The following is a 26,206-nucleotide window of genomic DNA, read 5'->3' as shown; positions in this document are numbered from 1 at the left end:
TCTTATTAGGACCCCAAATACTTCTATAGTGGATGGTTGGTCTCTCTACTCAACTCATCTTGCCTCTCGCTCAATTCTGGTTTGTGATTCTTTTGAGTCCAAACTGGGACTTTACACTGTAGCACATCTTAGTGGTAAGAAGATAATTCTCCATCTCCTGCATGGAGCACATAGCGTTTACCATTCACTGGGATTAGAGCATGAAGCCAATTTGCTTGACAAACCTGAGTCACCTCTGCCCCCATCCCTAAACACTAAGAGTAAAAATATTGCAGAAAAATGTGGAGTAGGGGAGCAAGAAGTACCCAAAGACAGAGGCTTGCAGAACAGACAAAACTGGAGCATTAAGGCTGCAGCAAGGGTCTACCATGTTTTCAAATGTTCTGTGAGCAGAACAATTAGGTGAAATATTCTGAGCTGTATAGGCTACACTTTGGTCCCCTACAGACTTAAGGCAGACCAAAATGGTAAAATTCTACTTGTCTTATTTTGGCACAGCAGTATGACTCTGAGGACCTGGGCCTATGTGGGAGGAATAGCTATATTGTCTGATGTGGGGCATTGACCCTGGCCTTTAGGTGTAACTACCCTTAGCTGGAATGGAGGAAAAGTATTCCACTATCAAGCAACATTCAAGAAAATCACAACAACCTGATTGCAGGAGGGTTGACTGTGTGTTAGAACCTTGCAGCCACCTGTGTGAAGATTCCCTTATCTTTTCTAAATCCTAGAAATGACATTTTCCAGAATTCTTTCAGGTAAGTTTTTCTTTCTTTCTTTCTTTCTTTCTTTCTTTCTTTCTTCCTCTTCCTCTTCCTCTTCCTCTTCCTCTTCCTCTTCCTCTTCTTCTTCTTCTTCTTCTTCTTCTTCTTCTTCTTCTTTTTAAAGTAAACAAACTGGGCTGGCTAGATGGCTCAGTGGTTGGGAGCACTGCCTGCTCTTCCAAAGGTCCTGGGTTCAATTCCCAGCAGCCACATGGTGCCTCACAACCATCTGTAGAGAGGTCTGGTGCCCTCTTCTGGCCTGCGGAAATGCACACAGACAGAATATTGTATACATAATAAATTGATAAATATTTTTTAAAAGTAAACAAACTATCTTTTTTCATTTTGCATACCAATCCCAGTTCCAACTCCCTCTCCTCCTCCCATTTCCTCCATCTACCCCCACCCCACCCCATCCACTCCTCAGAGAGGGTAAGGTACATTGCTTTGGGGAAGGTCAACCCCCCCCCCCAACTATATCTAGGCTGAGCAAGATATCCATCTGAAGAGAATAGTTTAAAAAAAAAAAAGTTAGTACAGGAAGTATGGATAAATCCTGGTGCCACTGCCAGTGGCCCCTCAGTCTGCCCCAGCCATACAACTGTCACCCACATTCAGAAGGACTAGTTTGGATCTATGCTGTTTCCTTCCCTGTCCAACTGGAGTTGGTGAGCTCCCATTAACTCAGGTAAACTGTTTCAGTGGGTGAACCCATTATGGTCTTGACCTCTTTGCTCATATTTCTCACTCCTCCCACTCTTCTACAGGACTTTGGGAGCTCAGCCCAGTGCTTCAATACAGGTCTCTGTCTCTGTTTGCATCAGTTGCTGGATGAAAGTTCTATGGTGATATTTAAGATATCCATCAGTCTGACTACAGGGCAAGGCCAGTTCAGGCACCCGCACCTCTATTGCTTAGAGTCTTAACTAAGGTTATCCTTGTGGATTCCTGTGAATTTCTCTAGTGCCAGGTTTCTTGCTAGCCCCATAATGGCTCTCTCAATCAAAATATCTACTTCCTTGCTCTTGTCTCTGTCTTTCCTCCATCTCGACTATCCCATTCACTCAAGTTTTCCTTTCCCTCCCCTTCTCCCTTTGTCTTCCCCTTCTGCCCTCCCTTATCCCCCCACCCTCATGCTTCCAGTTTTGTCAGGCAATCTTGTCAATTTTTTTTTTCTGGGTGGATCTATGTGTAGTTCTCTTAAGGTTCACCGTGTTACTTAGATTCCTTAGAATCATAAACTATACACTAAGTATCCTTTGCTTTACAGCTAGCATCCACTTATGAGTGAGTACATACCATGTTCATCTTTCTAGGTCTGAGTTACCTCACTCAGAACGTTTTCTTTTTCTAGTTCTATCCATTTGCATGCAAATGTCAAGATGTCATTGTTTTTTTTTTGTTTTTTTTTTTAGTTTTTTTTCCACTGAGTAGTACTCTAATCTGTAAATGTGCCACATTTTCTTCATCCATTCTTTGATTGAAGGGCATCTAGGTTGTTTCCGGCTTCTGACTATTACAAATAATGCTGCTCTGAACATAGTTGAACAAATGTCTTTGTAGTAAGATTGAACATCTTTTGGGTATATGCCCAAGAGTGGTATTGCTGGGTCCTGAGGTAGGTTGATTCCCAATTTTTTGAGAAACCATCATACCGATTTTCAAAGAGGTTGTACAAGTTTACATTCCCACCAGTAAAGGATGGATGTCCCCCTTACTCCACATCCTCTCCAGCATAAGCTATCATTGGTGTTTTTGATCTTAGCCTTTCTGACAGGTGTAAGATGGTATCTCAGAGTTGTCTTGATTTGCATTTTCCCAATGGCTAAGGATGTTTAACATTTCCTTAAGTATCTTTTGGTCATTTGAAATTCTTTTGTTGAGAATTCTCTGTTTGATGCCTAATTTCTTGAGTTCTCTATGTATTTTGGAGATCAGTCCTCTGTCTGATGTGGGAATTGGTGAAGATTTTTTCCCCATTCTGTAGGCTGCCTTTTTGTCTTACTGACTGTCATTTTCTTTACAGAAACTTTTCTATAGTTTCAAGAGATTCCATTTATTAATTGTTGCTCTCAGTGTCTGTGCTACTGGTGTTATATTTAGGAAGTGGTCTCCTGTGCCCGTGTGTTGCCATCTATTTCCCACTTTCTCTTCTATTAGGTTCAGTGTGTTCAGATTTATATTGAGGTTTTTTTTTTTTAATAATTTTTTTTATTAAGAAAAGAAGAAAAAAAAACATAAACAAAAAACAAGTTTCCACCTCCTCCCAGCCTCCCATTTCCCTCCCCCTCCTCCCACCCTTCTCCCCCTCCTCCCACCCTTCTACCCCTCCCCCCACTCCTCTCCCCCTCCCTCTCCAGTCCACAGAGCAGTCCAGGTTCCCTGCCCTGTGGTAAGTCCTAGGTCCTCCCCCCTCCGTCCATATCTAGGAAGGTGAACATCCAAACTGGCTAGGCTTCCACAAAGCCAGCACATTAAGTAGGATCAAAACCCCGTGCCATTGGGATTTGGGGAATCAGGAGAATTGGGATAAAGGAAAGGTGGATAGGGGAGCACGGAACCACAATTCTTAGTTAAGGGAACCACTTTAGGGTGAGCAAGAGATTTGACCCTAGAGGGGCTCCCAAGTGCCCAACATGAGGTTCCCAGTTAGTTCCTTGGGTAGCTGAGGATTGGGAACCTGAAATGACCCTATCCGAGAGCAATACTGACGAATATCTTGCATATCATCATAGAACCTTCATCTGGTGATGGATGGAGACAGAGACAGAGACCCACACTGGAGCACTGGACTGAGCTCCCAAGGTCCCAATGAGGAGCAGAAGGAGGGAGAACATGAGCAAAGAAGTCGGGACCACGAGGCGTGCACTCACCCACTGAGACAGTGGAGCTGATCTACTGGGAGCTCACCAAGGCCAGCTGGACTGTGACCGAAAAAGCATGGGATAAAACCGGACTCTCTGAACATGGCGAACAATGAGGGCTGATGAGACGCCAAGGACTATATTGAGGTTTTTAATCCATTTGGACTTGAGTTTTGTGTATAGGGATAGATATGGATCTATTTTCATTCTACATGTTGTCATCTAGTTATGTGAGGCAAAGTTTCTAATCATGTTTCACCAGTAACAAACTAATAAGGTGCAATTTAGATGGTGGACAAAGACGTAGTTAGTATCATTGTTCTCCTGGTAGCCCTGAGTAGTTGTTGTTGGGGTTGGGTGTGTCCAAGTGTGAGGCTGTGAAGTAGCCAGGAGGTGTTATCCTTTCAGTGGCCTGACTCACTGTTGTTGTGGGGGACCAGTAGAGTTCCTCATGTGACACCTTCAGCTTCTTGATATTCTAAGAGCTGATGTTGAACCTAACAGTGTGTGTGTGTGCGTGTGTGTGTGTGTGTGTGTGTGTGTGTGTGTGTGTGTATTGGGGGGGGACACTCTCCTAGCTCTCTCCTGTCACTCAGAACTTTCATCAATACGTGTCTCATTCCTCCTCATGATTGAAATACCCAGGGTGTCCTTTTCAGATAAAGACTGTAACCTGCCACCAGGATTGCTTTAGACAATCAAGTATTTGGAGACAGAGAGTCTGCAAACATTTCTGGGGAGTAGCTGTTTTATTTGAAATAGCATATTTGGTATCATAGCATCGTTTTATAGTTGGAATACACATGTATTCAACACTAAAGAAAAGAACTCAGGTAATCTTTTTTTTCAAACCGACTTTTCAAAAGTAATGCTCAACAAATCCTCGGTGGGCAGTGGTGCTCTCAAGATAGGTGGGAAGGATACAAGGCAGAGAGGAACCTCTGCATCTCCATGGCTTCTGTAGCTCCCTTAGCTCCTTCAGGTCAGTGTTCAAATGTTATCCCCATACCTGCCCCCTCCACCCTGTTTCCAGCATCTCACACACAATGCCTTTGCAGCTTGCCCTGTCCCTCCCTGCACCACTCCTCTCTTGGCACTCAGCACAGCAGACATACTGTGGACTGCCTTGCTTTTATTCTGCCCCCCCCCATTGAGATTTCCCCCTGTATTCCCTCCCTGTGGTGGCCTACTGTGCTCATTGCTGTCCTCAGGATCCAGCTCTGCTTGGTACCTAGAAGGTGCCTGACAGTCACTCTTTGAACAATCCAACCCCAATTGCATGTGCAGGTCTACAGTTACTAGTTTGTTTTCTCCCTTTCGTGGATATAGCTGTCCCTTGGTATCCATGGAGATTAGGTCCAGGACTTCCTGCAGACACCAAAGTCCATGGATGCTCAGGTTACTTATATAAAATGGTGTAGTGTTTGCATAGAACCAATACAACCTTCTGTAGAATTTAAATCATCTTTAGGTTACTGGTAATGCCTAGGGCATTAAAAACACTATGTAAGTGCTTGTTAAACTGCATTGTCAAGGGAATGCTCACAGGAAAATTGTTAATGTTTGTTCAGTATAACACATTTTAAAAAATATTTTTGATCCGCGAATGTGAAATCTACAGAGAAAGAGGTTCATTATATATATTTAACATCCTTCTATAAAGAGGCATCTTTTTATATAAGTACTTTCTCCCCTCCCTCCTAGCTTGCAGAGCTTTGCTCAATGGGAAAGAAATGAAGGTGCATAGTTTATTTCAAGTAGTTGGGTGTAAAAAGTATTGTTGAATGTGATATGGTATCTAACACTTGACTGGTCTACAGGGAGGAATGGGGGGGGGCTAATAATCATCAGGTGATGAGGTCAAATGAGGAAACTGACCTTTGTATTGTTAATTAAAAACGCACAAGGGTGCACTCTGTCAAGGATGGAATTCTGTAGCTGAGGTGTGCCCCCGGCCACTGACTCTCATCTTGAAGATAACTGGCTTGGCCAGATTTTTACATCTAGGAGGTAATTTGGTAAACCATGATCTTCAGGAAGAAACTGGATGGGGTGGGTTAGAAATTGGGCAGCAGGAGCCTGGGACCAGCTGTGAGGCTATGGCAGTCAGAGTCCTTCATGGAGAATGTCAGGACTATTAAATGATCCACAGAAAAATAATAAGTATAAATGAATTAATTTAGTTCCCGTTTTAAAACTCCTCTCTCAAAGCCAGTATTCTCACCGTTTCCCAGGCTGCCTCAGCACCCTTGGGTACAACCAATACTTCTGCTTCAGCATCCAAGGTGTCTGGGACTATAGTTATGTGACACCATACTCTATTTTTAATTCTTTTAGGCAGCATAACTTTATTTGATTAGTTGTAAATGTAGTTCTTAATTCTTAGCACAAGCTCCATTTGTTGCCGCAGTTTGAGCCAGTTTAAGAAACAATGGGTTATCAGTAGAAAGGGAAGACACTGAATATTCTCTCAGGTGCACATCCTAGCTTCTGATTTTTACATATGGTTATGTAAGAGTGGGTGTAGAACATTCAAAAATGATCTTGGGAGGCGAAGCAGAGTTTAAGGAAGGGGAATGGGGCGGGTACTAGAACATTTGTCATGAAAGTAGAGAGGGGTAGGGGAGTTAAACTAGGGCAGGAAGATGACAGAAGAGGATCAACCAAAATTAGGTGTGAAAATACCATAGGGAAACCTGAGTTTCTTTATCCTGATTTTTTTTAAAAAAAGAATTTTAGTATCATAGTACTTGAAGTATTGTAATTGTTCTTTAAATTTCTGTATGCTCAAGGGGGAAAATGTCATTTACCAGAGTCATTAAATCAGTAGTGGGCTTAAACAGAGATGAATAATAATACCGTTTCTTGTCTGTTTATCTATCTTGTGATTCAGTGACTACCAAGGCATGATACTAAAAGAAGAACATTATGAATCAAAGACACTGCCATTTTGGAAATTCATTAAATGATGTATTGGGGAGGAAAAGATAGCTAGATAACTGCTAGAACCCAAGCGCTACAGAGCCCTGTGGTGGTGGGGACAATGACCATACAGCCAAGAACTAGAGAATGACCACTCCTTTGTTTTAAAATACAATTTCTTTGATTTTTGAGATTATAAGTATGTATTTACCCCTTCTCTTCCCTCCATTCAGACTAATCTTTTCCATATTCCTCTCATTGCTCTCTTTCAAAGGCATGGCCTCTTATTTCATTATACTTTCTTCTTTGTTCTGGCTTTCCTGCAGATCTGTTTGTTGTCTTCTGATGGGTTGCTGGCCCAAGTGGTGTAGTTGCCATGGGCACACTAATGACTGCATTCAAGATCATGAGTTTGCATCTCCTCAGCCGTAACCACGGGCAAAGATCCACTGCCATGTATTCCTGGTTCAGACATGAGGAGCATGGAGGCAGGGGACCCAGCAACCACAGCTGGAGATGGAGAGTCACGGGAATGACGATTGTCAGAGCTTGAGCCACAGAAGTGCATCTGTCACTGTTCACCTTTGCTGCTCTACTGTGAAAATGTTGACTGAGCTTGGGTTCCAGTTGAGAAATGAAGACCTGACAGGCATTAATGCCTACAATAAACACAGACAGGAGCTCAGGCATTAGAGCTGGCAGTCAGAATGTAAACACAGCCTGGCTGGTCAGCACTGCTAATTGTGCTTCCCCCACTGAGCTCATTAGCTTCCTTCTGGCCCACCTTTTATAGCTTGTGTTCCAGGCCTGGAGGCAGCCTTTGCCTGCAGCTAAGATATACCTGCACCCTTTATTCCATAAATTACCTGGGAAGACATAAAGCATTTCATGGTACAGTGCAGCAACCCCTGGGATGAGAGGTTCTATGTTGTAGCATGATGGAAGGAGTGTAGGAAAGAATATGTATGTAATCACTTCTCATAGTGTTTGAAAAACATCATCATTTACAACTACCGTTGCTACTATTATTAGTAGCAATTGTTACTGTATCTGAATGCAAGCCATGGCATTTATGTGGAGGTCAGAGGACAGTTTTGTGAACTCATCTCGCTCCCTCCAGTTTTTTTTTTAACTTTTTTTTATTAATTTATTTATTTATTAAAGATTTATGTCTCTTCCTTACCACCACTTCCCATTTCCCCCCCTCCCCCAATCAATTCCCCCTCCCTTGTCAGCCCAAAGAGCAATCAGGGTTCCTTGCCCTGTGGGAAGTCCAAGGACCACCCACCTCCATCCAGGTCTAGTAAGGTGAGCATCCAAACTGCCTAGGCTCCCACAAAGCCAGTACGTGCAGTAGGATCAAAAACCCATTGCCATTGTTCTTGGGTTGTCAGTAGTCCTCATTGTCTGCTATGTTCAGCGAGTCCGGTTTTATCCCAGGCTTTTTCAGACCCAGGCAAGCTGGCCTTGGTGAGTTCCCGATAGAACATTCCCATGTTCTCAGTATGTGGGTGCACCCCTCGTGGTCCTGAGTTTCTTGCTCATGCTCTATCTCCTTCTGCTCCTGATTTGGATCTTGAGATTACAGTCCGGTGCTCCAATATGTGTCTCTGTCTCCTTTCATCGCCTGATGAAGGTTAATATCCAGGAGGATGCTTATATGTTTGTCTTTGGATTCACCTTCTTATTTAGCTTTCTCTAGGAACATGAATTATAAACTCAATGTCCTTTATTTATGGCTAGAAACCAAATATGAGTGAGTACATCCATGTTCCTCTTTTTGGGTCTGGCTTACCTCACTCAGGATAGTGTTTTCTATTTCCATCCATTTGTATGCAAAATTCAAGAAGTCCTTGTTTTTTACTGCTGAGTAATACTCTAATATGTATATATTCCATACTTTCTTCATCCATTCTTCCATTGAAGGGCATCTAGGTTGTTTCCAGGTTCTGGCTATTACAAACAATGCTGCTATGAACATAGTAGAGCATATACTTTTGTTGTATGATGAGGCCTGTCTTGGGTATATTCCCAAGAGTGGTATTGCTGGGTCCAGGGGTAGGTTGATCGCTCCCTCCAGTTTTATGTTGTTTCAGAGATCCAAAGATGGAACTCAGGCTTGTAGGCAAGAGTCTTTTTTTTTTTTTTTTTTGCTTTTTCGAGACAGGGTTTCTCTGTGGTTTTGGAGCCTGTCCTGGAACTAGCTCTTGTAGACCAGGCTGGTCTCGAACTCACAGAGATCCGCCTGCCTCTGCCTCCCAAGTGCTGGGATTAAAGGCGTGTGCCACCACCGCCCGGCTTGTAGGCAAGAGTCTTTACCTTCTGAGCCATCTTCTTCTTGGTCCTGACCTCTCCTGTACTTGACTGTTTGTCAAAAAGGCACCACAATATAATATCTATGTATATAGCTATAGTAAATGCAAACAGAGTTATCCAAATAAATGTTTAAAGAGTTGAGGTCACTCAGAGTGAACATACATCAAACCATTTGTTTGGAGGTGTGCGTGAAAGAACCCCTATGCCGTTCCGGATATATTTTTATTCTTTAATGCACCAGGCGATCAAAGTGCTGTGTTTGCCACTCATAAAGTTAGTAAAAACAATTTTTTAAAAAATTAAAACAATGTAGATTTTTCAGAAAAAGTTCTGAGTAAAACAATGAAAACATGGCATCATGGCAGAAAGCAATAGGAATAAGGAAAGAAGCTCAAAGGCGAAGGACTGACATTTCCCTCTCTTCCACACTCACAGAAATGCTCTACATTCTTTGTGTCAAGAGTTGTTTTTACCAGCCTGCCAAGGGGTTCATTTTTTCTTTCAGCAAATAGTTCCTGAGCATTCTTTGTGGCAGCAGGTACTCTTTGAGACATTCAGAGAGGATCAGCAAGTGAACAAGTTTGTTCTCACCTCCTTTCTACTTTAATTCTAATGTGCACATGGATTGTTCAGATAAACACAAAAGGAAAAAAGGAAAAACAGACCAAAACCTTGTGGGCATAAAAGAGTATGTCAAGACTGAAGCCACAAGCATGGACCCCTTATGTGTCCAAGCTAAGTCCTCTGCACCTATGTTATGGTTGCTAGCTTCGTATTTTTGTGGGACCCCTAACAGTGGGAGTGGGGGTGTCTCTGACTCTTGTGCCTGCTCTTGGGACCCTTTCTTCCTACTGGTCACCTCATTCAGCCTTGACATGAGGGTTTGTGCCTAGCTTTGCAACTTGTTATGCCATGTTTGGTGGATATGCATGAAAGCCTGCTCTTTTTTTTTTTTTTGGAAGGGAAGCAGAGAGAGTTCAAAGGTAGGGGGTGCTGGGGGGAGTGGAGGTAGGGGAAGCTGCAGTTGGTTTGTAATGTATATAAATAATACAAATTAAAAACAGAAAAAAGGAGTATATTAAAAGTGATGTTATAGAGGAAAAGGAGAAAAACATGAGGTCCTCTGGGTGAGTGGTTTGCATTTTAAACAGGATCCTCAGGGTAGGGCTCACTGAGATGGCATTTGAACTGAGATTTAAAAGATGGAGGCCGTGATGGCTTGGGTGTCATGGGAAGAACACTGGGGCAGAGGGCCAGCCAGTGTTACAGTTCTGAGGGGAAAGAATGAACCTTATCAGCTTTGAGGAGCCAGGGTAACTGAGGCGGAATGAGCAAGAGGAGCATTCAGGATGATACCAGGGAAGTAAAAGGTTGGCTTGGCACAGTAAGAGTGGGGCAGGTCACGGACACCACAGACAGGTGTTTGAAAAGCCACTGAAATCTTGTGAACAGAAGTGATATAATCTGACCTATGAACATTTTGGACACATATTTACAGACCTCAGATTTTACAGGTTGTATGAGTCCCATTTGGTAAGTTTTGAAAACTGTTATCACAATGAAGTTAGTTACCTGACATTTTCCTCCTTGGATTTCACTCAGTACCTTGGCTATGGACTGAACATGTCCTTCACAGAACTATGCTTCTCCCTTTGTAGAAAGAGTTTTGCACCCACCATTCCTCTGGAGTGGCTTATTGTGGAACTTAAGCAGATATGTCCATAAAACCCTCATTATATGCTGGGCACAATACCAGGGATAGGGACTCAGGGAAGGTAGCATCCCCTCTCTCACCAAGTTTGCAGACTGTTCCTCTCACTCTATGGCAATGGGATTATTAGAGCATGCAGATACCTCTCACCTGGTTCCTGCTACACCTACTGCAGACAGATCTGTAACTTCTAATCTTTCTGTCTAGGGTCCCTAATACTGCTCATATAACAGGGCCTTAAACATTTGTTAAATCAAATCATGATAAAGATAGAGCTTTCTCTCTTCGGGCTGCTATCCTCAGCAATGTATTCCAGAATTTTTTTTAAAAAATACCTTTATAAATTGATTGTTCCCTCTGTGTCTTAGAATTATCTTTAAAGTCATGCTCTGTAAAACATATCTAAGAGCTTATTGATTTAATCCACTATCTCCTTAAAATGCATCTGCTGGGCTGATGGAGTTTGAGGCAGTAGAAAGAGAGACTATTTAATCATGCTTTTAAAATCAAATCAGGTAATTTCCAAGTCTTGTAAAATCACATGTGTGAAGCATGAATGAGAACAGCTTACTTGTTTCACAGAGTGAGGCAAGGAACGGTTTTGCACAAGGTCCCACCGCTTGACACAGCGGTCCAGCAAGAACAGTCTCCTACCGTACCACCTTGGTATCCAGTTGGAGAACTCGCTGGGTGTTATGTTCCTATCCCAGGTGGCTGCAGAGAAGGACAGACTGGAGAGTCAGAATTTGGGTTTGGATACCAGTTGGCCCGTTTGGAGCTGTAGAAGAGTGTGGGAAAGAGAGGAAACCAGAGGGAACAGCGAGGACTGCCTGTGATAATAAGCCCTCAGTTCAGGCTGGGCTGCGGGCACAGGTGGGTGGCCTCTTCCCTGGTTTGTGCTCGTCTCTGTGGGCTCAGGGTGGAAGCTTCACTCAGGAGAGACTGCTGCTCTGAGCTGTGCAGAAATGCCAGTGGGCGCTGAGTTCAGAAAAGAGCTGGGAAGGGATTTTTTTTTTTTTCATTCATGTCCAGACAGTATCTCTTTATTTTGTTATACCATGTAGTAGTCTTCAGTGTCTTGGGGTTGGAGGGATGTTTTCATCCTATTGGATTAGAAGGAATAGAAGAAGAGAATCCCACTCCCTTGTGCTGTGCACTGCCCCACCCTGACCAAAGACTGCAGGGAGGAACACTTTTGGCTCTACCCAGAAGATGCTCTTGGGAGAAATCTGACCTCATCGCCAGAGGGATCTGTAAGCCATCTTTGTGCTGAAGTTGGCTGGCTCTCCTTGGAGTGAATGCTCTTTGGGGTTCTTTGATTTCCTTGGAAGGATATGTTCTTGGAGTATTGGCTTTTTTTTTTTTAAACCAGATTTCAATGTAGGAAAACTTGCATTTCAGGCCTCACCAGAAAGCAAGTCTCCATTTGTGAACAAGTATGCATTGAGCACCTGTGTACCAAGTCTTATCTATAATGGATCTTAGGATACAGTCACGATAAAGCAGACAGAATCACTACTCTTACCTCCCAGTGGGGGACACTGCATGGATGCAGAATGTAAAACTTGTAATGGGTTTTATGATTGGGTTGGAGGAGATCTGAGTATGAAAATCATGGAGAAGCCCATTTTAGACTGATCAGGGAAGACTCAAGGGAGTAAGGGACTTTAGGTTGAGGCCTGAAGAATATGAAGACAGCAGTTATATGGAAATTTTGGAACGTGGTCCCGGGGCAGAGTTAGCAAGGCAAGGATATGGAGATGTCCGAGAGACATGCATGTTTTATGAAGGCTGGTGTGCTAGAGTGGTCTCTTGGAATGGTGGAAAGGACACTCCAGGAGATGGGCAGGAACTAGGCAATGCTTGCCCCTGAATGGGTAGGTGGTCAGACTATCTTAGAAGAGCAGCAAGAAGACACTGAGAACTCAATAATAGGGGTCAGTGTCCATGCCCACGGAAAAGGAGGCCTCCCATGCTGCTTTATCATGGATGATTGCATGCAAACACCAGAAAGATATAGTTGAAACTTGTCATCCTCTCTCCCACTGCTGCTGGATTTTCAGTAATATTTTTATCGTATATAGAGCTTCTAATGATAGCCTTGTAGGCCTGTTAGGAGGTCTACTGTATAATTAATATGGATGAAGATATGAGGCTTTGGAATGACTCCAATGCAGGGAATAGAGCTTCAGCTTTTTGAATCAGAGTGTGTGTTTTCCCTTTGCCCTGACAGCACAAAGAATGGCAGGATGATCTCCGGTTTCTTTCCCTTTCTGGTTTCTATGAGACTCGGAATAAAATTGCTGGCCCCAAGTAGCTGTGATGTGGCTCTAATGGCCTCATTATCTTACTTCTTTTCTCCATTCCTGATATTTACCTTTATTAAAAAATAAATATGGACACATTTTTTTTTTCAAATTATTTTAACATTGAATCTTCCATAGAGGTACTTTTCCCAAGTCCTCTTGTTCAGTACACTCTTTTGCCTGGTCCAGACCAAGACTGGGCTTGCTCATCAGTTTTCAATATATTAGCCATTTTTATGATGCTGCAATGAAACGTCTGATATAAACAATTGAGAAGAGGAAGGATTTCTTTTGTTTTCTGGTTTCAGGATGGTCAGTTGATGGTCGTTTGAGCTGAGGTCCTTGGTAGAGCCTCACAGCAGTAGGAGTTCAAAGCAGAGGCTGCTCTTCACTTCTTGGTGAACAGGAAACAGTGAAGGGGCAGCAGATATAAGGAGGGGCAGGGAGCTTTCTAAACAGCACCACAAGGTGGGGACCAAGCATTAAAATATGCTTTATGAAAAAAAAATAAAATATGCTTTATGGGAAACATTTCAGATTCAAAACACAGCACCAGAGAAAGGCCATGAGGGCAATTTAATGCTTTGATTTTTAACACCTCGGTTCTTCCTACATTAGAATCACCCACCATAAGAAATGGATATTTTTGGCCCCTTTAGACCTATAGAACAAGAACTTATGAAGGTAGTACTCCAAAGTTCCTCTCACTTCTTAGGCAATAAACAATTTACTTCACAATTTGGGAGAAAATTTCTGGAAGCAGCAATGTTTGGAGTATCCAGGGAGTGATTGGCCAAGATGGGTGCCCTGACCACTGGCTATGGGCACGGAAGTAGACACTGGTCAGATAGAAGTCAACTAAACACACCAGAGGTACCAACTAATGGTCAGTGTGTCTCATGACCATGGCCAACCCAGAAATCCAAATTAAACTTAAAAAAAAATGAGCATGAAGCTGGAAGTTAGGATGGAGCAACAAAGCAATGTCAGGAACTCAGTGAGAATCCAGTAGGCGACCAGAGACTGGGCTTGTAGGGAGGGAGTGGGTGGTTCTTGTACTGTCCTCCTGACAAGATACCTGCAGGAGCCAGGGGTGTTGATGATTGGAACAAAACTCTCCGGAATCCAAATTCTGACTGTAGGAGATGAGGCTGTTCATGATAGAGTTCCAGTTTGTTCCATCTCCTTCTCTTCGAAGCCCAGACCTGGAAGGAGGCCCAGAAGCCAGGTCCTTCTTTGTTCTCAAGATTCCCTGCCTCTCCCTCCTGAGTTCTCCTCTCCACCATGTAGGTGGCAATTGACCCATAATGGACATGTTTTTATTATAGTAATGGTACCACTTTCTGCAGAAAAGGGCAATACAATTTTGTTAATGAAAGTCATGTGTTGAGACAGGGTTAGATGGGAATTTCTGGGTCTGGTTTGGCTGTGGCTCAAAACCTTCCGGGAAAACACAAACTTTTAAAGCCACACCCAGAAAGTCCTCTACCTCTGTCAGGCCCAGCTGCTCTGCATTAGGGAAATAATAATACCCTCCCCTGTGCCCTCTCACATGGATAAAGCGTGCTGTAAAACGGCTATTAGAAGGCAGTCAATGGTGCTGGCGTTGTCCTCTGTTAGAACACCGAGGGTGAGTTCACTAGGAACCACCAGTGCTGGGTCAGCTGTGTGTCTTCCCTTTGTGACAGTGTGCTCCTTGTCCCTCAGTGGGCCAGAGGACTCATATCCTGAGAGCTCTCTCTGAAGCTGGGGAACATCTCTGTAAATCAAGAGAGCAACAGCCACACCTGCTTGACCCCTTGGAGGTTTGTTTGAAATAGTGTAACATTGACGAGGGAGTTAAATTCATTGCCGTTCCATTGATTCCATTGCCTGTGTCTCCTCAAACCTCCCATATTTTTGCCTCACTGAGTTGACTGTAGGGGATGCTTGTAGAATAGTAAGACAAAATCAATACTTTCCAAGAAAGTCCAACCGTGATTCCAGAGGCACCCCACTTAATTCCCCTGAAAACACTGATTATTGAGTCCCTCGCAACCCACGACTGATCAAATATGTGCTTAGTATGCACTGCTCAATAAAGTTGTTTACTCATTAATAAAAACATCCATTATCTTTACCACGAGTTTGTAAAATCTTCAGAAATGAGAACTCTGCATTTTTTTCCCCATTTCAGTATTCTTCAGCATCCTTCATGGTATACAGCACATAGTAGAGATTAATAAGCATTGCCTGCTGAGTGATGGCAACGTTCAGATTTAGTTATAAATGTACTTATTTAAAAAAGTTCAACAAAGCCTTATTGATTGGTACTACCCCGAGTACAGGAGAGAGTCAGTCTTGTGTTTAATAGTAATGGCTAGCTCATATTCAGACCCTCCTACATGCTAGGACAGTATTCCTATTAACTGCTTACTCTCCAAGCCTTCCTAGGAATTGGACTGGAGGCTAAGGAGAGAAGAGAGCTGGATCCCAGCACTATGTGAACAACCACCACTGTCTGCTGAATAAATAGTCCCAGCCCTTCTTCCCAATGGACGTGCCATTAGACTGGGGTGAGTCTGTGAGTCTGTGTCATTGGACAAACTTCTGTTTACAGGGAGGCAGACTCAGAGTACTGAACACTGAGGGAAAGGCCGAATACATGGGCCTTCTGGAAACACCATAAAACCGCTCCCACAGTCTTCAGCAGGTTCTCTTTTGTTTCTACTGATGGGCTGTACGCTTCCTCTGTGAAGTCAGTGAGCACAAGTAGCATGTTGAATTCATAGACTCCAAGGCTGCTTATCTTAGTTTGCTTTCCCCCTCCTGGGAAGGTCAGGAGAATGCCATGCATCTCTACTAACGGGCATTCCATGATTAAAACTACTGCTTCTCCAAGTGGTTCATTCCATCATTGAGAGCTCCTGTGTGGAACAGAGTCCTTTCTGTATATTTCAAAATCTTTTCTTAGTTCCCCAAGGCAAGTTTTCCCAAAGGGATGTTTTTGACTGTAGTTTTGACAGTTCATTCATCCCTTTATTTACTGTATAACACAAGCTTAGTTAATGGTGATGCAAGAATTATTTAGGCCTTGGCCTTAGCTGGCCCTCCGAGACCTCACAGTATTGAGGGATAAAAGTGGATTTCCTAGGCAGTTTGATGAGAGGTATAATGGCTGCCTAAAGGGGCTCTACCAGAAGTGCAGAAGAGACAGCTCTTGTCGGAGGAGCTAGCTTCTGGGTCACTCTCCTGAGCATTTCCTGCAGTTCCTCATCATCTGTTCTCTCAACATCCAGTCCCTGGATGTCAGCATAAAAGAAACAGCTTTGAGAAACGCAGCAAGGAAAATGGCCTTCACAATATCTGTAGTGTAAAAATGTCCCCTGAGCTCTAGACCTGGTTCCTTATATGCCTCTTGCTTCCTGACATTGTCACCCTAAGGCCGCTCTCATCTCAACACACCACCCACAGAATTCATGGCCTTTCATGTAACACATTCTTGAAAAAGCAAACACGGTCCGCCATCACATAGTGGGCAAACAATGTGGCCGCATTCCAGCCCAGGATGGTCTTTGTTTGACCTGCTGCTTGCCATAGTCTTAGGGACAGGAATCAGGAGGGCAGGTCCAGCTTTTCTTTCTTGCTTAGTGTCTTCTCTCTGTGGGGCTGAAGTTCATTTCGATTGAACTGCAGTCATTTTGGTGACCCTTTATCAAGGTTCTTGTCTCAAGAGAATCTCTGTATATGAGATCTCCCTCTTTGAGGTCCCTGTGTTTGTACTAGATGCCCAGTTCTATCACACACTTCCAGGAACTTCAAACAGACCAACTTTTATCACTCTATGCTATCTCTAGGCTACAGAGAAAAAATTGGATGTAGTTAATGCTCAATGTGTAGTCCCTGCTTTAACACATTATTTCTACTCTGGGTCATGTATTTTTCTGGAAATTGTCTACATTTGAAAGCTAACATTGGAATGCTGGATTCGAAAGTCAGGCTAATCATTCAGAGCAGAGTTCAATTCCACAAGAATTTATGGTGTCATTTCACCATCTCAGGCAGTGGGCTGGGTACTATGATTTCAGCTGGGAGTAAGACATAGTCACAAGCTTTAGGCAGCTTGTGGAATGCAGATTGATGCTGGGTGGTGGCTTTTATTGCAGCACTCAGAAGGCAGAGTGGATCTCTGTGAGTTCGAGGCCAGCCTGGTTCAAAGAGCTAGTTCCAGGACAGGCTTCAAAGCTACAGAGAAACCCTGTCTCAAAAACCATAAAAGTTGGGACTGAATGCAAATTGAAGGCAGAAGTGGCGCAGGACTGGTCCAAAGAAACATAAGCTGTGTGTAGTATCAATCAGGACTCTGACTCAGGGCAGAGGAGGAAGCAATTAACCCCTGAGTGTGAGGAAAGGAGTGGAGCCTGAGGACTTAGCTAACCTCCCAGGCCTGAAAATGCATCCATACCTCCTTTAGACAGACATGCAACATCTTGTAGAGTATCTTGAAGAGAAATTAAATCTTGAATTAAAGTATTTCAGAGCAAAAGAAGTGAAGTCTTCTCTTGCTATCCACAAAGCACTGGTTCAAGCATTTTAGGTGACCCACATCCCCAGGTAACTAATTAATGCCTTTACATAAAACAGTTCTATATTTGCATATAACATACATACACCCTGCTATACAACTACATTGGTAGTTATTACTATTATATCCAATACAATGCAAGCACTGCATAATCATGCTATAATTCATATGGTTTCTTTTATTTTTAAATGTGTGTGCATGGTTATGCACCTGTGGGTACATGTGCTGGCGGAATGAGGATCTTGGGCATTGGATTCCCTGGTGTTGGAGTTCTAGGCTGGTGTGTGGTGAGTAGAATGGGTACTGGCAACAGAACTCCTGTTCTCTATGAGAGCAGCAAGCACTCTTAATCATGGAGCCACCTCTCTAGCTTCCTGTTAGTCTATATTATTTAGAGAATAATGACAAGAAAAGAACCGTGTAGATAGTGGTAATGATGTAGTTTTTATCTGATGCTTGTGGGCCCACTGTATTAGAAACCCAGAATACAGTGGGTTTTCAAATTCTTTTCAGTAACAAAAAATTCAGCCCAAATCACCAAGGCATCTCCTTTGCTAAATGGAACCAACAGGAGTTGGCTTGATGGTTGAAAGCCAAGAAGCAGGCCAACCTCACAAAGGAGGACCAAAGCCTCAGAACACAGGAGGGACAGTGCTGCTCTAGGCGGGAGTCTGAGAGCTGGTGAGGCTCTGCTGTGGGTGTGGGTTTGGACTGCGGGACTTGAGACTGCTGTCCGACAGCCAGACTGCCTGATATTAACCATCAGGTGGGAAAAGCAATTATATTTGCACAAGCTGGAGATCCGCTCGTCCCATTCTCCCTCCCTGCAGGCTATGTCAAAACACGAGGGCAGGATCCTGCTTCTTCTCACGTTTTAAAAACATACAGTGGACTTATGTTTACAGTACCGCGAAGGGATGTGACGCGGAACAGCAGAGCGCGCCACCCCTGCAAAGAGCCAGCCTGTGCTGCCCACGGCTCTCTCCACAAAAGACCACAACACGGTTGTTGGGCGCCAACTCAGAGAGCGAGTCTGCCAGGGGTGTCTCTGAGTTTCAGTACTTAAACAATGTTACACGCTGTGCAAACCAACAGCACCAATCAAGATCTGACCTTGGATCCAAGCCTCCTCTGTCTGGGTTGCTCAGCCTGGGAGTTTTGCAGTGGGGAAAACAGATTAGCATCAGAATTGCACTTGAAGACCATGCTTTTCGCCGCTGCAGGACTATATACTGCAGTATAAGTACCTGATCTCGGCTGCAGGACTATAGGTGGGCTCTTTAGTCATCCCAGCTTCAGCTGCCACGTCTGAAAAACTGGCAGGAGCTGGAGAGATAGCTTGGAACCCAGCCACTGCTCCTGATGCTCATATTCATGTGTGCTGCTGGGACATTTCTATTAGAAATGGATTCTTAGAAAGCCAAACCCCAAAGTAAAATAGATGAAAGCTAACATGTTCTAGTGAAAGCAGGAGAAAATACGGACCCTGTCTTCTGCTCGGAGACTCCATAGAGAGACATGGAGCATGTCTTTCCTCTACCTTCCTCCAAGTCTATTGGCTAAAGCTTGGCTATGTGACCTCTCAGGTCCTGATCAAGAATTCAATGAGCCTTCAAGTGCACTATAAGTACAAAGTCACCATAAGGATTATGAAAATACTTGTGCATATGATAAAGTGTGTGTGTGTGTGTGTGTGTGTGTGTATGTGTGTGTGTGATGGAGAGAGAGATTATAAGATTATAGATGATTTTATTTTGCTAAAGAAATATTTTTAATGGAATTTTCTTGATTATAAAGGTAAGATACATTCATTTATAGAAATGAAATCATAGTGAGTATAGGGGTGCATGCAATTAAGTCCCAACATTTGGGAGGTGGAGGCATACAGACCTCTGTGAGTTTGAGATCAGCCTAGTTTTAGAGTGAGTTCCAGGATAGACAGAACTACATAGTAAGATCCTGTCTCAAAAAAAAAATAAAGGAAAGAAATGAAATGAAATATGAAATAACTTGAAATAAAAAAACCTAAACCATCTGGAATTGTGGCTCCTCTAAACTGAAGTTATACTGAATAACGGCTCTATCACTTAAAAGATGGTCCAAGCAGAACAGGCATATCGTAAGCACACAGTATGGGACCATTTGGCATCTCTGGTGGAGAGGTGATCCCAGCTTCTTTCCTCTGTTCAAACAAAGCACATCTCTGTACTATGAAGAGACTGGGGAGAGGGCTCAACAGTTAAGAGCACTTGTTGCTCTTGTAGAAAATGGGAACCCCACAATGGGGGGGGCACAGCTGCTTGTAAGTCCAGCTGCAAGATTTACTGTCTTCTCCTGGCCCCCACAGACACCCACACTCATGTGCACACACTGAGACATGGGTTAGAAATAAGATAAGCCTTCCTTAAGAAGTCAAAAGGAAGGTGATAAGAGAACTGTGTCTCAGAGACGAGAAAGATGCACCAAGATGTGTGTGTGTGTGGGGGGGGGCAGAGTGGGGCTGTGGGGCAGTGGCTGTGCTCACAAACATGCCACTTGTCATTCTGATCCATTTTCCATCTTTCTGTCTCCCTTTTACTTTTCCAGGTAGGAGCTTTGTATTCAGTATTGACCAATGATTGCCACACCCATTCCAAATTCATTTCTGTGTCATTCCTTGTTTTTTCCCCAAACCTTGCTTTTCCAGGTAGGAGTCTTGTGTTCAATATTGACCCCTGATTGCCAAATTCATTTCTGTGTCATTCCTGTTTCTTTCCCAACCTCCTTGCTTTTCCAGGTCGGAGTCTTGTGATTCCAAATTTATTTCTGTGTCATTCCTTGTTTTATTCCCAACCCCCCTAGCATAGAGCACAGATTCCCACCCCCAGAATCCAGTAGATTAGTGACATTTTTCTTTAATTCTTTTTCCTTTTATTGAAAATAGATATTTTCCTCACATACTATGGCCTGTTTACAGTTTCCTCTCCCTCTACTATCCCCTTTCCCCCTGCCATCCAGATCTATCCCCTTTCTGTGTCTCATTAAGAGACAAACAGGCTTCTAAGGGATAATAAAAAAAATAAAATACAATAAGTTAAAACAAAAACCAGCACATCAATGTTGCACCAAACAAACACACAAACACAATAAACAGAAGAGAAGGAGCCTGAGAGAAAACACAAGAAACAGAAGCTCAGTCATTTACCCAGTCATGAATTCAGTAAAATAGCTGGAAGTCATAATACATAGAAAAAAAACTATAGGGTAAACAGAAGAAAAGAAATAAAAAGAGAAAAAGGAAACACCTTTGCATGACGGAATGATACAAGGAGCCTCCAAAGAAGACTTTGAGTTCATTTTCTGTTGGCTGTCTCCTGCTGGGCATGCGGCCCACCTCTGAGAGTCATTTGTTGCCACAGTGAGACCTTCTGGAAGAAAAGTAAACTTTGATTTGCCAGTGGTTATCATTTGGAGCTAGCTTCTGGGTTAGGGATAGGATGTAAGACACATTCCTTTGTAGAAATGGGACCATGGAGGGCATCGTAGCACATGTGTTTGAGCTGCTCTTCTCAGCGCTAGGACCCTGACGAGCGGAGACTCCTGTAGGCCCTTAGCATCCTACCACAGGCTCTGTGAGTTCAGTGTGCATTGATTACATTTGATTTAGAGGGCCTCGTTTTCTTGGTGTCTTCTATCTTCTGACTCTTACACTTTTTTTTTACCTCCTCTTCCATCGGGTTCCTTGAACCCATAGGGCAGGTATTTGATGGAGACATCCCATTTAGGGCTGAGTATTCCAAGCTGTCTCTTTGCTTCAGGCCTGCCTGGGGGTCTCTGTACTTGGTCCCTTGTGCTGCAGGAGGAAGTTTCTTGGCTGATCATTGAGCAAGGTCCTGATCTCCAAGTATAGCATAATGTTACCAGGAATCATTCTATTGTTATGTTCTTTTAGTAGAGCAGTAGTGTTTGGGTTTACCCTAAGTCCTTGGGCTGTCTAGTTTCAGGTTGGGGTCACCCAGGCAGTGTCAGGTATGGGTTCCATCTCATGGAGTGGGCCTTAAGTCAAACCAGACATTATCTGCTAACTCCCATAAACTTTTGCCACCATTGCAATGACATATCTTTCAAGCAGTATACAATTGTAGATCAAAGGGTTTATGGTTGTTTATAGTTCTCCTTTGGTAGCCTGCAGAGCGGCGTCTGTACCAAAGACACTAGCGTGTGAATGGGGAGTGTCTATATAGGCCCCCAGCTCGACTTTCTCAGTTCTGTGAGTTATGTAGGTCTTGTCTTCAGCAAGAGGACCTTGCCATCAGTCTGTGGAGAACAACCTATAGTTTATGTGATCCATTCCTGGTACTGGAAGCTTCATTTAATGACATTAAATGTTGATGAGAGGCTCTGTCTCCCCATCACTTAATTGGGATCTCCTTCACATATGTATATATTTTAGGATTTTTTTTACTGTATTAAGTTTCCATACTACCCCTCAAAGGGCACTTAATTTTAGTTTTCTCTCCATGTATTTCCTACCTTGTTTCCCTCTTCCCTCCCCCTCCTTATTTGATCATCTGTTCCATACACTCCATATCTATTCATAACTGTATATGCTATTTCCTGTTTCTAATGGGATTTATCTGTGCCTCTCCTCCAGTCCCTTATACCTAACCTCTGAGGTCAATGGACTTAACTTGGTTATCATTGACTTAATAGCTAATAGGAATACATAAGCAAATATATACTACCATATTTGTCTTTCTGGCTCATGGTTACATCATTCAGAATAATTTTTCTAGTTCCAACTATTTACCTACAGTGTCATGATCTGATTCTTTTTAACAGCTGAGTAACTCCTTTGTGTAAATGCACCATTTTTTTTAATTCATTCTTCTGTAGTGGTTGTTTCCAATTTCTGGCTAATATGAATAGAGTAGGAATGAACATGATTGAGCAGGTGTCTCTGTGGTAGGATGAAGCATCCATTGGGTCCATTCATAAGGGTGGTATAGCTGGATCTTGAGGCAGTTTGATTCCCATCTTCCTAAGGAGCTGCCACACTGATTTCCACGGTGACTGTACAAGGTTGCACTCCCACCGGCAATGGAGGAGTGCTCTTTTTACTCCACATCCTAGTTAGCTTGAGCTGTCTCTTTTTCATTGATCTTAGCAATTCTAACGTGTAAGATGAAATATCATTGTAGTTCTGATTGGCATTTCTTTGATGGTTAAGGATGTTGATTTTTTAAATGTTTCTCGAGTCATTTGAGTTTCCTTTGTTGAGAATTCTCTGTTTAGATCTGTATCCCATTTTTAAATTGGGTTGTTTTCTTGATATCTAGTTTTGAGTTTTTTAAATATGTTTTGGTTATTAGCCCTCTATTGATGTATAGTTGGTAAAAATTGCTTCCCATTCTGTAGGCTGCCACTTTGTTCAAATGGTGATGTCCTTTGCCTTACAGAAGATTCTCAGTTCATGGGGTCACATTTATTTATTGTGGGTCTTAGTGCCTGGGATAATGATGTTCTGTTCACAAAGTCTCCTTCTGTGCCAATGAGTTCAAGGCTATTCCCCATTTTCTCTTCTGGGTTCAGTGTATCTGGTTTTATGTTGAGTTCTTTGATTCATTTGGAGTTGAGTTTTGTACATAGTGATTACTATGGATTTATTTCGATATTTCTATATGCAGCCATCCAGTTTGGCCAGCATTATTGCTGAAGATGCTGTCTTTTTTCTAAAAGTGTGTATTTTTGCCTTCTTTATTAAAAAAATTAGATATCCATAGGTATATGGATATTTGTCTGGGTCTCCACTTCTATTCCATTGCTCGATGGGTTTGTTTTTGTGCTAATATAATGCTGTTTTTATTAATATATCTCTGTAAAATGAACTTGAAATAGGGAGGGTGTTACACGCAGTAGTTATTTTGTTATTCAGGACTGTTTTAGCTCTACTGTTTTGGTTCCATTGTCATTGTTTTGTGTGTGTATGTTTCCATACGAAGCTGAAAATCATCCTTTCAAGATCTGTGAAGAATTACGTTGTGATATTGATGAAAATTGCATCGAATCTGTAAGATTGCTTCTATTAGAAGCCATTTTTGCTGTGTTAATCTTGCTGATCTACAAGCATGGAATATCTTCTCTCTCCTGATATCTTCTTCAGTTTCCTTCTTCAGTGTCTTAAAAGTTTTTGTCATACAAGTCTTTCACTTGCTTGGTTAAGGTTACCTCTGGATATTTTTCTTTACTTAATTAGTCTATTTATTTATTTCTTTGCTTGTTTTTCGAGACAAGGTTTCTCTGTGTAGTTTTGGCTGTCCTGAACTACCTCTGCTGACCAGGCTGACCTTGTACTCCAGAGATTTGCCTGCCTCTGCCTCCCGAGTGCTGGGTTTAAAGGTGTGTGTCACTACTGCTCAACTGTATTTTTAAGGTTATTGTTAAAGGTATTGTTTCCCTGAATTCTTTATCAGTCCTCTTTTATTTTGAGTTAATTTTATATCCAGCAACTTTACTGAAAGTGTTTATCAGCTGTAGGAGTTTACTGGTAGAATTTTTAGGGTCCCTTACATATACTATCTTATCACCCCTGAATAAAGATACGTTGACTCTTCCTTTCCAATTTGTATCACGTTAATCACCTTTAGTTGTCTTATTGCTCTAGCTAAGATTTCAAGTGCTATATTAAATAGGTATGGAGAGAGTGGACAACCTTTATTGTTCCTGATTTTAGTGGAAGTGCTTTGAGTTTCTCTCTGTTTACGTTGATATTGGCTATGGACTGCTACATAAAGAATTTTATTGAATATTTTTGTATCTATGTTCATAAGAAAATTTGGTTGGTAATTATCTTTCTTTGTTGGATCTTTATGTGGTTTGGGATTCAGAGTAGCTGTGACACAAATCAACTGGGCAATGTTCCTCCTGTTTCTATTTTGTAGAATAATTTAAGGAGTATTGGCCCTAATTCCTCCTTGAAAATCTGATAGAAGTCTACACTAAAAACATATGGAATTGGAATTTTTTTTAGGTTGAGAGACTTTTAATGACAGTTTCTTTTTCACTATGGGTTATAGGTCTGTTTAAATTGCTTATCTGATCTTGATTTAATGTTGATAAGTGGTATGCACTGAGAAAATTATCCAGTTCTTTTAGTTTTTCCAGGTTGGCGGAGTATAGATTTTTAAAGTATGTCTTTATTATTTTCTGGATTTTCCCAGTGTCTGTTAATTTTGTTAATTTGGATCTTTTCTTTCAACCTTTTAGTTCATTCAGATAAGGATTTGGCAATATCTTACTGATATTTTCAAAGTACAAGTCTTTGTTTCAGTGACTCTTTGTATTTTTTCATTTCTATTTTACTGATCTCAGCCCAGAGTTTCATTATATCTTGCAGTCTAGTGTTTTTCAGTATAATTTCTTTTTTTCCCCAGAGTTTTCAGGTGTGTTGTTAAGTTACTATGAAGGGATCGCTTTAATTTTTTTAATGTACACACTTTGTGTTATTGAGTTGCTTATTAGAACCACCTTCATTGTGTCCCATAAGTTTGGATATGTTTTATATTCATTTTATTCAATTCTAGAAAGTCTTTAATTTCTTTCTTAATTTCTGTCTTGACCCATTTTCATTCAGAAGTGAGCTCTTCCATGAAGGTGTAAGATTTCTGTTGTTTGTATTATTGTTGCTATCCAGTTTTAATCTTAGGGTCATATAGGTTGGAGGGTGTTATTTCAATTTTCATGTACCTGTGGAGAATTACTTTGTGTCTGAATATGTGCTCAATTTTGGAGAAAGTCAATTTTATGCCAACTTGACACAGCCTAGAGCCATCCAAGAGGAGGGAACCACAATTGAGAAAATTCATCCCTAAGATTGGCATGTACGCTAGTCTGTATATCACTTTTTTTTTATTAAATTAGTGATTGATGTGTCAGGGCTCAGCCTGTTATGGATGGTACCATCCCTAGGCTGGTGGTCCTGGCTTATATAAGAAAGCAGGTGGAGCAAGTCATGGGGAGCAAGCCAGTAGGCAGCACCCTCTTTGGCCTCCACATCAACCACTACCTTTTGGTCCTGCCCTGTTTGAATTCCTGCCCAGGCTTCCTTTGGTGATGAACATTGATATGGAAGTATAAGGCAAAGAAACTCTTTCCTCCCCATGTTATTTTTAGTCATGGTGTTTCCGCACAGCAATAGTAACTCTGAGACAGTCTTCTTGGTAGATGTTTCCTTTGATGAGTATGTGGTCCTATTTTTTTTTGATTAACTTTAATTTGACGTCTATTTTGTCAGATATTAAAATGGCTAGCCAACTTTGCATCTTAGGTCCATTATCTTAGGATATATTTGTCTATCTCTTTAACTGGATATGGTATCTATCCTTGATTTTAAGGTATGTTTCTTGGTTGAAGAATAAGGATGGATCCTGTTTTTTTTGCATCTTTTCTATGTGTGTGTGTATGTAAGTTTTAATTTGAGTAATTGAGACTATTACTGTTGAGAGGAATCAATGAATAGTGTTTGTTGATTCCTTTATTTTGTTGTTGTTGTGGTGGGTGTAGTATTGGTGGTGGTGGTGATGGTGGTAATGGTGGTGGTGGTGGTAGTGTGTGTGTATGTCCCTTCACTTGGTTTTTCTGGTCCAGATTATTTGTTCCTTGGGTTTTTATGGGTGTGATTAACTTCTTTAGGTTAGATTTTTTTCCTTCTAGTGCCTTCTGCATGTTGACTTTGTACTTAGATGTTGCTTAAATTTGATTTTTGTCATAGAATGTCTTAT

The sequence above is a fragment of the Microtus oregoni genome, unplaced genomic scaffold (assembly GCF_018167655.1).
Source record: "Microtus oregoni isolate MIOR12 unplaced genomic scaffold, Mior012 000049F_ref0000343, whole genome shotgun sequence".
Lineage (NCBI taxonomy): Eukaryota > Metazoa > Chordata > Mammalia > Rodentia > Cricetidae > Microtus > Microtus oregoni.
The sequence above is the reverse complement of the archived record's forward strand: the minus strand, read 5'-3'. Positions refer to the sequence as shown.